The 11,086-nt window shown below is 47.5% G+C and overlaps 1 pseudogene; it reads left to right on the top strand.

Moving 5' to 3' along the window:
* The first annotated feature begins 1,869 nt into the window (after positions 1-1,869).
* LOC118379813 (homeobox protein cut-like 1) overlaps positions 1,870-11,086 on the top strand; it is a 67,770-nt pseudogene continuing 58,553 nt past the window's right edge.

Genomic DNA, 11,086 nt, shown 5'->3' with positions numbered 1-11,086 from the left:
GTGAATTGGAACAGCTCAGCGTGAGAGACTCAGCGTGAGTGAATTGATTGGAACAGCTCAGCGTGAGAGACTCAGCGTGAGTGAATTGGAACAGCTCAGCGTGAGAGAATTGGAACAGCTCAGCGTGAGAGACTCAGCGTGAGAGACTCAGCGTGAGTGAATTGGAACAGCTCAGCGTGAGAGAATTGGAACAGCTCAGCGTGAGAGACTCAGTGTGAGTGAATTGGAACAGCTCAGCGTGAGAGACTCAGCGTGAGTGAATTGGAACAGCTCAGCGTGAGTGAATTGGAACAGCTCAGCGTGAGAGACTCAGTGTGAGTGAATTGGAACAGCTCAGCCTGAGAGACTCAGCGTGAGTGAATTGGAACAGCTCAGTGTGAGTGAATTGGAACAGCTCAGCGTGAGTGAATTGGAACAGCTCAGCGTGAGTGAATTGGAACAGCTCAGCGTGAGTGAATTGGAACAGCTCAGCGTGAGTGAATTGGAACAGCTCAGAGTGAGTGAATTGGAACAGCTCAGCGTGAGTGAATTGGAACAGCTCAGAGTGAGTGAATTGGAACAGCTCAGAGTGAGTGAATTGGAACAGCACAGCGTGAGAGACTCAGCGTGAGTGAATTGGAACAGCTCAGCGTGAGTGAATTGGAACAGCTCAGCGTGAGAGACTCAGCGTGAGTGAATTGGAACAGCTCAGCGTGAGTGAATTGGAACAGCTCAGCGTGAGTGAATTGGAACAGCTCAGCGTGAGAGACTCAGCGTGAGTGAATTGGAACAGCTCAGAGTGAGTGAATTGGAACAGCTCAGAGTGAGTGAATTGGAACAGCACAGCGTGAGAGACTCAGCGTGAGTGAATGGAACAGCTCAGCGTGAGTGAATTGGAACAGCTCAGCGTGAGAGACTCAGCGTGAGTGAATGGAACAGCTCAGCGTGAGTGAATTGGAACAGCTCAGCGTGAGTGAATGGAACAGCTCAGCGTGAGAGACTCAGCGTGAGTGAATTGGAACAGCTCAGCGTGAGTGAATTGGAACAGCTCAGCGTGAGAGACTCAGCGTGAGAGAATTGGAACAGCTCAGAGTGAGTGAATTGGAACAGCACAGCGTGAGAGACTCAGCGTGAGTGAATTGGAACAGCTCAGCGTGAGTGAATTGGAACAGCTCAGCGTGAGTGAATTGGAACAGCTCAGCGTGAGAGACTCAGCGTGAGTGAATTGGAACAGCTCAGCGTGAGTGAATTGGAACAGCTCAGCGTGAGAGACTCAGCGTGAGTGAATTGGAACAGCTCAGCGTGGCAGCTTCCTATTCTGCAATTGATTCTTCTACTCCCTCACCCTGAAAGGAAAGGGGATATTTCAACCCCAAAACACGCACTGTAACCCCCCACACACACACACACACACACACACACACACACACACACACACACACACACACACACACACACACACACACACACTCTCAGAGAGAAACCCCCAGCAGGGGACATTGATCCCAGCAACCTAAATGTTTAAGGTTGTGCTAAGCAAGGACAGGGTAAGGGGTCTCTGAGAAAACTCTATTGATTATGTGTCAGAGCTGGGAGAATGGAGTTTCAATCAATCACACACACTCACTCACACACACACTCACACTCACACACACACTCATACACTCACTCACTCACTCACATACTCACTCACACATACACACTTTCAAGTCCCTCGGATGAGCACCTGATTCCCCTTTTCGTTTCAAGCTGGGGTGAATCGTGTTTATAATATTCCTTTTATGAAGGGACTTCATGACTAGAATAATCATCTCTCCTCTATCCTGTATTCACCTCTCTTTATCCTGGTCTAGAGGTAACTATTAAACCCCTCTCTTTCTCCTGGTCTAGAGGTGACTATTAAAGCCCTGAAGGAGAAGATCCGGGACTATGAGCAGTCCCTGAAGAACCAGGCTGAGAACCTGGTCCAGAAGAAACAGGTCCAGCTCCACAATGACTATGCAGAGAATGAGAGGTGAGTTACAGTATCTACTAGGAATATAGAGAGGAGAGTTACAGTATCTACTAGGAATATAGAGAGGAGAGTTACAGTATCTACTAGGAATATAGAGAGGAGAGTTACAGTATCTACTAGGAATATAGAGAGGAGAGTTACAGTATCTACTAGGAATATAGAGAGGAGAGTTACAGTATCTACTAGGAATATAGAGAGGAGAGTTACAGTATCTACTAGGAATATAGAGAGGAGAGTTACAGTATCTACTAGGAATATAGAGAGGAGAGTTACAGTATCTACTAGGAATATAGAGAGGAGAGTTACAGTATCTACTAGGAATATAGAGAGGAGAGTTACAGTATCTACTAGGAATATAGAGAGGAGAGTTACAGTATCTACTAGGAATATAGAGAGGAGAGTTACAGTATCTACTAGGAATATAGAGAGGAGAGTTACAGTATCTACTAGGAATATAGAGAGGAGAGTTACAGTATCTACTAGGAATATAGAGAGGAGAGTTACAGTATCTACTAGGAATATAGAGAGGAGAGAAGAGTTACAGTATCTACTAGGAATATAGAGAGGAGAGTTACAGTATCTACTAGGAATATAGAGAGGAGAGGAGAGTTACAGTATCTACTAGGAATATAGAGAGGAGAGTTACAGCATCTACTAGGAATATAGAGAGGAGAGTTATAGTATCTACTAGGAATATAGAGAGGAGAGAAGAGTTACAGTATCTACTAGGAATATAGAGAGGAGAGTTACAGTATCTACTAGGAATATAGAGAGGAGAGAAGAGTTACAGTATCTACTAGGAATATAGAGAGGAGAGTTACAGTATCTACTAGGAATATAGAGAGGAGAGTTACAGTATCTACTAGGAATATAGAGAGGAGAGTTACAGTATCTACTAGGAATATAGAGAGGAGAGTTACAGTATCTACTAGGAATATAGAGAGGAGAGGAGAGTTACAGTATCTACTAGGAATATAGAGAGGAGAGTTACAGTATCTACTAGGAATATAGAGAGAGTTACAGCATCTACTAGGAATATAGAGAGGAGAGTTACAGTATCTACTAGGAATATAGAGAGGAGAGTTACAGTATCTACTAGGAATATAGAGAGGAGAGTTACAGTATCTACTAGGAATATAGAGAGGAGAGTTACAGTATCTACTAGGAATATAGAGAGGAGAGTTACAGTATCTACTAGGAATATAGAGAGGAGAGTTACAGTATCTACTAGGAATATAGAGAGAGTTACAGCATCTACTAGGAATATAGAGAGGAGAGTTACAGTATCTACTAGGAATATAGAGAGGAGAGTTACAGTATCTACTAGGAATATAGAGAGGAGAGTTACAGCATCTACTAGGAATATAGAGAGGAGAGTTACAGTATCTACTAGGAATATAGAGAGGAGAGTTACAACATCTACTAGGAATATAGAGAGGAGAGTTACGGTATCTACTAGGAATATAGAGAGGAGAGTTATAGTATCTACTATGAATATAGAGAGGAGAGTTACAGTATCTACTAGGAATATAGAGAGGAGAGTTACAGTATCTACTAGGAATATAGAGAGGAGTGTTACAGTATCTACTAGGAATATAGAGAGGAGAGTTACAGTATCTACTAGGAATATAGAGAGGAGAGTTACAGCATCTACTAGGAATATAGAGAGGAGAGGAGAGTTACAGTATCTACTAGGAATATAGAGAGGAGAGGAGAGTTACAGTATCTACTAGGAATATAGAGAGGAGAGTTATAGTATCTACTAGGAATATAGAGAGGAGAGTTACAGTATCTACTAGGAATATAGAGAGGAGAGTTACAGTATCTACGAGGAATATAGAGAGGAGAGTTATAGTATCTACTAGGAATACAGAGAGGAGAGTTACAGTATCTACTAGGAATATAGAGAGGAGAGTTACAGTATCTACTAGGAATATAGAGAGGAGAGTTATAGTATCTACTAGGAATATAGAGAGGAGAGTTATAGTATCTACTAGGAATATAGAGAGGAGAGTTGTAGTATCTACTAGGAATATAGGAATATACTAGCCTGTTCAACCTCTTTCGTATTGTCTGAGATTCCCATAGATTGGAAAGCTGCCGAGGTCATCCCCCTCTAGACCCAAACTGCTACAGACCTTTGTCTATTCTACCCAGCCTTTCTAAGGTCTTCAAAGGCCAAGTTAACAAACAGATTAACAAACATTTCGAATCCCACCTTACCTTCTCCGCTATGCAATCTGGTTTCCGAGCTGGGCATGGGTGCACCTCAGCCACGCTCAAGGTCCTAAACGATATCATAACCGCCATCGATAAGAGACGATACTGTGCAGCCGTATTCATCGACCTGGCCAAGGCTTTTTACTCTGTCAATCACCGTATTCTTATCGGCAGACTCAACAGCCTTGGTTTCTCTAATGGCTGCCTCGCCTGGTTGACCAACCACTTCTCTCATAGAGGTCAGTGTGTCAAATCGGAGGGTCTGTTGTCCGGACCTCTGGCAGTGTCTATGGGGGTGCCACAGGGTTAAATTCTTGGACCGACTCTCTTCTCTGTATACATCAATGATGTCGCTCTTGCTGCTGGTGAGTCTCTGATCCACCTCTACGCAGACGACACCATTCTGTATACATCTGGCCCTTCGTTGGACACTGTGTTAACTAACCTCCAGACGAGCTTCAATGCCATACAACTCTCCTTCCGTGGCCTCCAACTGCTCTTAAATGCTAGTAAAACTAAATGCATGGTCTTCAACCGCACCTGCCCGTCCAGCATCACCACTCTGGATGGTTCTGACTTATAATATGTGACCAACTACAGATACCTGGGTGTCTGGTTAGACCGTAAACTCTCCTTCCAGAATCATATTAAACATCTCCAATCCAAAATGAAATCTGGAATCGGCTTCCTATTTCGTAACAAAGCATCCTTCACTCACGGTGCCAAACATACCCTCGTAAAACTGACCATCCTACCAATCCTCAACTTCAGCGATGTCATATACAAAATAACCTCCAACACTTTACTCAGCATACTGGATGCAGTCTATCACAGTGCCATCCTTTTTGTCATCAAAGCCCCATACACTACCCACCATTGTGACCTGTACGCTCTCGTTGGTTGGCCCTCGCTTCATACTCGTCGCCAAACCCACTGGCTCCAGGTCATCTACAAGTCTCTGCTAGGTTAAACCCCGTCTTATCTCAGCTCACTGGTCACCCCCAAAACCAATTCTTCCTTTGGCCGCCTCTCCTTCCAGTTCTCTGCTGCCAATGACTGGAACGAACTGCAAAAATCTCTGAAACTGCAAACACTTATCTCCCTCACTAGCTTTAAGCACCAGCTGTCAGAGCAGCTCACAGATCACTGCACCTGTGCATAGCCCATCTGTAAATAGCCCATCCAATCTACCTCATCCCCATACTGTATTTATTTATTTATCTTGCTCCTTTGCACCCCAGTATCTCTACTTGCACATTCATCTTCTGCACGTTATACCTTTCCAGTGTTTAATTGGTACATTGTAACTACTTCACCACCATGGCCTATTTTATCATACCTCTCTTATCTCACCTCATTTGCACATGCTGTATATAGACTTATTTTTCTACTGTATTATTGACTGTATGTTTTGTTTTACTCCATGTGTAACTCTGTGTTGTTGTTTACTCCATGTGTAACTCTGTGTTGTTGTTTACTCCATGAGAGAAAAGAGAGAAGGGATACTGGTCTGTAGTTGTTGACATCGGAGGGATCGAGTGTAGGTTTTTTCAGAAGGGGTGCAACTCTCGCTCTCTTGAAGACGGAAGGGACGTAGCCAGCGGTCAGGGATGAGTTGATGAGCGAGGTGAGGTAAGGGAGAAGGTCTCCGGAAATGGTCTGGAGAAGAGAGGAGGGGATAGGGTCAAGCGGGCAGGTTGTTGGGCGGCCGGCTGTCACAAGACGCAAGATTTCATCTGGAGAGAGAGGGGAGAAAGAGGTCAGAGCATAGGGTAGGGCAGTGTGAGCAGAACCAGCGGTGTCATTTGACTTAGCAAACGAGGATCGGATGTCGTCGACCTTCTTTTCAAAATGGTTGACGAAGTCATCTGCAGAGAGGGAGGAGGGGGGGGGGATTCAGGAGGGAGGAGAAGGTGGCAAAGAGCTTCCTAGGGTTAGAGGCAGATGCTTGGAATTTAGAATGGTAGAAAGTGGCTTTAGCAGCAGAGGAGGAAAATGTAGAGAGGAGGGAGTGAAAGGATGCCAGGTCCGCAGGGAGGCGAGTTTTCCTCCATTTCCGCTCGGCTGCCCGGAGCCCTGTTCTGTGAGCTCGCAATGAGTCGTCGAGCCACGGAGCGGGAGGGGAGGACCGAGCCGGCCTGGAGGATAGGGGACATAGAGAGTCAAAGGATGCAGAAAGGGAGGAGAGGAGGGTTGAGGAGGCAGAATCAGGAGATAGGTTGGAGAAAGTTTGAGCAGAAGGAAGAGATGATAGGATGGAAGAGGAGAGAGTAGCGGGGGAGAGAGAGCGAAGGTTGGGACGGCGCGATACCATCCGAGTAGGGGCAGTGTGGGAAGTGTTGGATGAGAGCGAGAGGGAAAAGGATACAAGGTAGTGGTCGGAGACTTGGAGGGGAGTTGCAATGAGGTTAGTGGAAGAACAGCATCTAGTAAAGATGAGGTCAAGCGTATTGCCTGCCTTGTGAGTAGGGGGGGAAGGTGAGAGGGTGAGGTCAAAAGAGGAGAGGAGTGGAAAGAAGGAGGCAGAGAGGAATGAGTCAAAGGTAGACGTGGGGAGGTTAAAGTCGCCCAGAACTGTGAGAGGTGAGCTGTCCTCAGGAAAGGAGCTTATAAAGGCATCAAGCTCATTGATGAACTCTCCAAGGGAACCTGGAGGGCGATAAATGATAATGATGTTAAGCTTGAAAGGGCTGGTAACTGTGACAGCATGGAATTCAAAGGAGGCGATAGACAGATGGGTAAGGGGAGAAAGAGAGAAAGACCACTTGGGAGAGATGAGGATCCCGGTGCCACCACCCCGCTGACCAGAAGCTCTCGGGGTGTGCGAGAACACGTGGGCGGACGAGGAGAGAGCAGTAGGAGTAGCAGTGTTATCTGTGGTGATCCATGTTTCCGTCAGTGCCAAGAAGTCGAGGGACTGGAGGGAGGCATAGGCTGAGATGAACTCTGCCTTGTTGGCCGCAGATCGGCAGTTCCAGAGGCTACCGGAGACCTGGAACTCCACGTGGGTCGTACGCGCTGGGACCACCAGATTAGGTGGCCGCGGCCACGCGGTGTGGAGCGTTTGTATGGTCTGTGCAGAGAGGAGAGAACAGGGATAGACAGACACATAGTTGACAGGCTACAGAAGAGGCTACGCTAATGCAAGGAGATTGGAATGACAAGTGGACTACACGTCTCGAATGTTCAGAAAGTTAAGCTTACGTAGCAAGAATCTTATTGACTAAAATGATTAAAATGATACAGTACTGCTGAAGTAGGCTAGCTGGCAGTAGCTGCGTTGTTGACACTACACTAATCAAGTCGTTCCGTTGAGTGTAATAGTTTCTACAGTGCTACTATTCGGGGGCTAGTGTAACTCTGTGTTGTTGTTTACTCCATGTGTAACTCTGTGTTGTTGTTTACTCCATGTGTAACTCTGTGTTGTTGTTTACTCCGTGTGTAACTCTGTGTTGTTGTTTACTCCATGTGTAACTCTGTGTTGTTGTTTACTCCATGTGTAACTCTGTGTTGTTGTTTACTCCATGTGTAACTCTGTGTTGTTGTTTACTCCATGTGTAACTCTGTGTTGTTGTTTACTCCATGTGTAACTCTGTGTTGTTGTTTACTCCATGTGTAACTCTGTGTTGTTGTTTACTCCATGTGTAACTCTGTGTTGTTGTTTACTCCATGTGTAACTCTGTGTTGTTGTTTACTCCATGTGTAACTCTGTGTTGTTGTTTACTCCGTGTGTAACTCTGTGTTGTTGTTTACTCCATGTGTAACTCTGTGTTGTTGTTTACTCCATGTGTAACTCTGTGTTGTTGTTTATTCCATGTGTAACTCTGTGTTGTTGTTTACTCCATGTGTAACTCTGTGTTGTTGTTTACTCCATGTGTAACTCTGTGTTGTTGTTTACTCCATGTGTAACTCTGTGTTGTTGTTTACTCCATGTGTAACTCTGTGTTGTTGTTTACTCCATGTGTAACTCTGTGTTGTTGTTTACTCCATGTGTAACTCTGTGTTGTTGTTTACTCCATGTGTAACTCTGTGTTGTTGTTTACTCCATGTGTAACTCTGTGTTGTTGTATTGTGTCAAACTGCTTTGCTTTATCTTGGCCAGGTCGCAGTTGTAAATGAGAACTTGTTCAACCTGGTTAAATAAAGGTGACATGAATAAAATAATACATGTTCTCTCTTCTCTGTCTCTTCTTTGAATGATCTATTGGTCAGGAACTATTGAACTATATCGATTGGTGTAGAACGGCCAGGGAACCATGATGACAGCATTTTAATGAGAAATGGTTTGTTGTTTTTAAGGAGAATACAGGCTGAGAAATGGTGGTATAATAGAGAATTGTTACAGTTTCCATGGTTATAGAATTGAACAGAAAGGGAGTTTTGAGGGGGCTGAAGTAACACCATCTCAATGACCCGATGTCTTAATTGCTTTGAATGACTCTCTCCCTGTCTCTCTCCCCATCCCTCCATCTCTCCCTGTCTCTCTCCCCATCCCTCCATCTCTCTCTCTCTCTCCCCATCCCTCCATCTCTCTATGTCTCCCCATCCCTCCATCTCTCTCTCTCTCTCCCCATCCCTCCATCTCTCCCTGTCTCTCTCTCTCCCTTCCCTCCATCTCTCTCTCTGTCTCCCCATCCCCCATCTCTCTCTGTCTCTCTCCCCATCCCTCCATCTCTCTCTCTCTCTCCCTATCCCTCCATCTCTCCCTGTCTCTCTCTCTCCCCTTCCCTCCATCTCTCTCTCTGTCTCCCCATCCCCCATCTCTCTCTGTCTCTCTCCCCATCCCTCCATCTCTCTCTCTCTCTCCCTATCCCTCCATCTCTCCCTGTCTCTCTCTCTCCCCTTCCCTCCATCTCTCTCTCTGTCTCCCCATCCCCCATCTCTCTCTGTCTCTCCCCATCCCTCCATCTCTCTCTGTCTCTCTCCCCATCCCTCCATCTCTCTCTGTCTCTCTCCCCATCCCTCCATCTCTCTCTGTCTCTCTCTCCATCCCTCCATCTCTCTCTGTCTCTCCCCATCCCTCCATCTCTCTCTGTCTCTCCATCTCTCTGTCTCTCCCCATCCCTCCATCTCTCTCTGTCTCTCTCCCTATCCCTCCATCTCTCTCTGTCTCTCTCCCCATCCCTCCATCTCTCTCTCTCTCCCCCCATCCCTCCATCTCTCTGTCTCTCCCCATCCCTCCATCTCTCTCTCTCTCCCCATCCCTCCATCTCTCTGTCTCTCCCCTTCCCTCCATCTCTCTGTCTCTCCCATCCCTCCATCTCTCTCTGTCTCTCTCCCCATCCCTCCATCTCTCTCTGTCTCTCTCCCCATCCCTCCATCTCTCTATGTCTCTCCATCCCTCCATCTCTCTCTCTCTCTCTCCCATCCCTCCATCTCTCTCTGTCTCCCCATCCATCCATCTCTCTCTCTCTCTCCCCATCCCTCCATCTCTCCCTGTCTCTCCATCCCTCCATCTCTCCCTGTCTCTCCATCCCTCCATCTCTCCCTGTCTCTCCCTATCCCTCCATCTCTCCCTGTCTCTCCATCCCTCCATCTCTCCCTGTCTCTCCATCCCTCCATCTCTCCCTGTCTCTCCCTATCCCTCCATCTCTCCCTGTCTCTCCATCCATCCATCTCTCTCTCTCTCTCCCCATCCCTCCATCTCTCCCTGTCTCTCCATCCCTCCATCTCTCCCTGTCTCTCCATCCCTCCATCTCTCCCTGTCTCTCCCCATCCCTCCATCTCTCTCTGTCTCTCCCCATCCCTCCACCTCTCCCTCTCTCCCCATGCCTCCATCTCTCTCTCTCCCCCATCCCTCCATCTCTCTCTGTCTCTCCCCATCCCTCCATCTCTCTCTGTCTCTCTCCCCATCCCTCCATCTCTCTCTCTCTCCCCATCCCTCCATCTCTCTCTGTCTCTCCCCATCCCTCCATCTCTCTCTGTCTCTCCCCATCCCCCCTCTCTCTCTCTCTCCCATCCCTCCATCTCTCTCTGTCTCTCCCCATCCCTCCATCTCTCTCTCTCTCCCCATCCCTCCATCTCTCTCTGTCTCTCCCCATCCCCCCATCTCTCTCTCTCTCCCCATCCCCCATCTCTCTCTGTCTCTCCCCATCCCTCCATCTCTCCCTGTCTCTCCCCATCCCTCCATCTCTCTCTCTCTCCCCATCCCTCAATCTCTCTCTGTCTCTCCATCCCTCCATCTCTCTCTCTCTCTCCCCATCCCCCCTCTCTCTCTCTCCCCATCCCTCAATCTCTCTCTGTCTCTCCATCCCTCCATCTCTCTCTCTCTCTCCCCATCCCTCCATCTCTCTATGTCTCTCCCTATCCCTCCATCTCTCTATGTCTCTCCATCCCTCCATCTCTCCCTGTCTCTCCCCATCCCTCCATCTCTCTCTGTGTCTCCCCATCCCTCCATCTCTCTCTGTCTCTCTCCCCATCCCTCCATCTCTCTCTGTCTCTCCCCATCCCTCCATCTCTCTCTGTCTCTCCCCATCCCTCCATCTCTCTCTGTCTCTCTCCCCATCCCTCCATCTCTCTCTGTCTCTCTCTCGTCCCATCCCTCCATCTCTCTCTGTCTCTCTCTCTCCCCATCCCTCCATCTCTCTCTGTCTCTCCCCATCCCTCCATCTCTCTCTGTCTCTCCCCATCCCTCCATCTCTCTCTCTCTCTCCCCATCCCTCCATCTCTCTCTCTCTCCCCATCCCTCCATCTCTCTCTCTCTCTCCCCATCCCTCCATCTCTCTCTGTCTCTCTCCCCATCCATCCATCTCTCTCTGTCTCTCCCCATCCCTCCATCTCTCTCTGTCTCTCCCCATCCCTCCATCTCTCTCTGTCTCTCCCCATCCCTCCATCTCTCTCTGTCTCTTCCCATCCCTCCATCTCTCTCTCTCT

This window comes from Oncorhynchus keta, unplaced genomic scaffold (assembly GCF_023373465.1).
Source record: "Oncorhynchus keta strain PuntledgeMale-10-30-2019 unplaced genomic scaffold, Oket_V2 Un_contig_6499_pilon_pilon, whole genome shotgun sequence".
Taxonomy (NCBI): Eukaryota; Metazoa; Chordata; class Actinopteri; order Salmoniformes; family Salmonidae; genus Oncorhynchus; species Oncorhynchus keta.
Note: the sequence above shows the minus strand (reverse complement) of the source record. Positions and strands in the feature narration are given on the sequence as shown.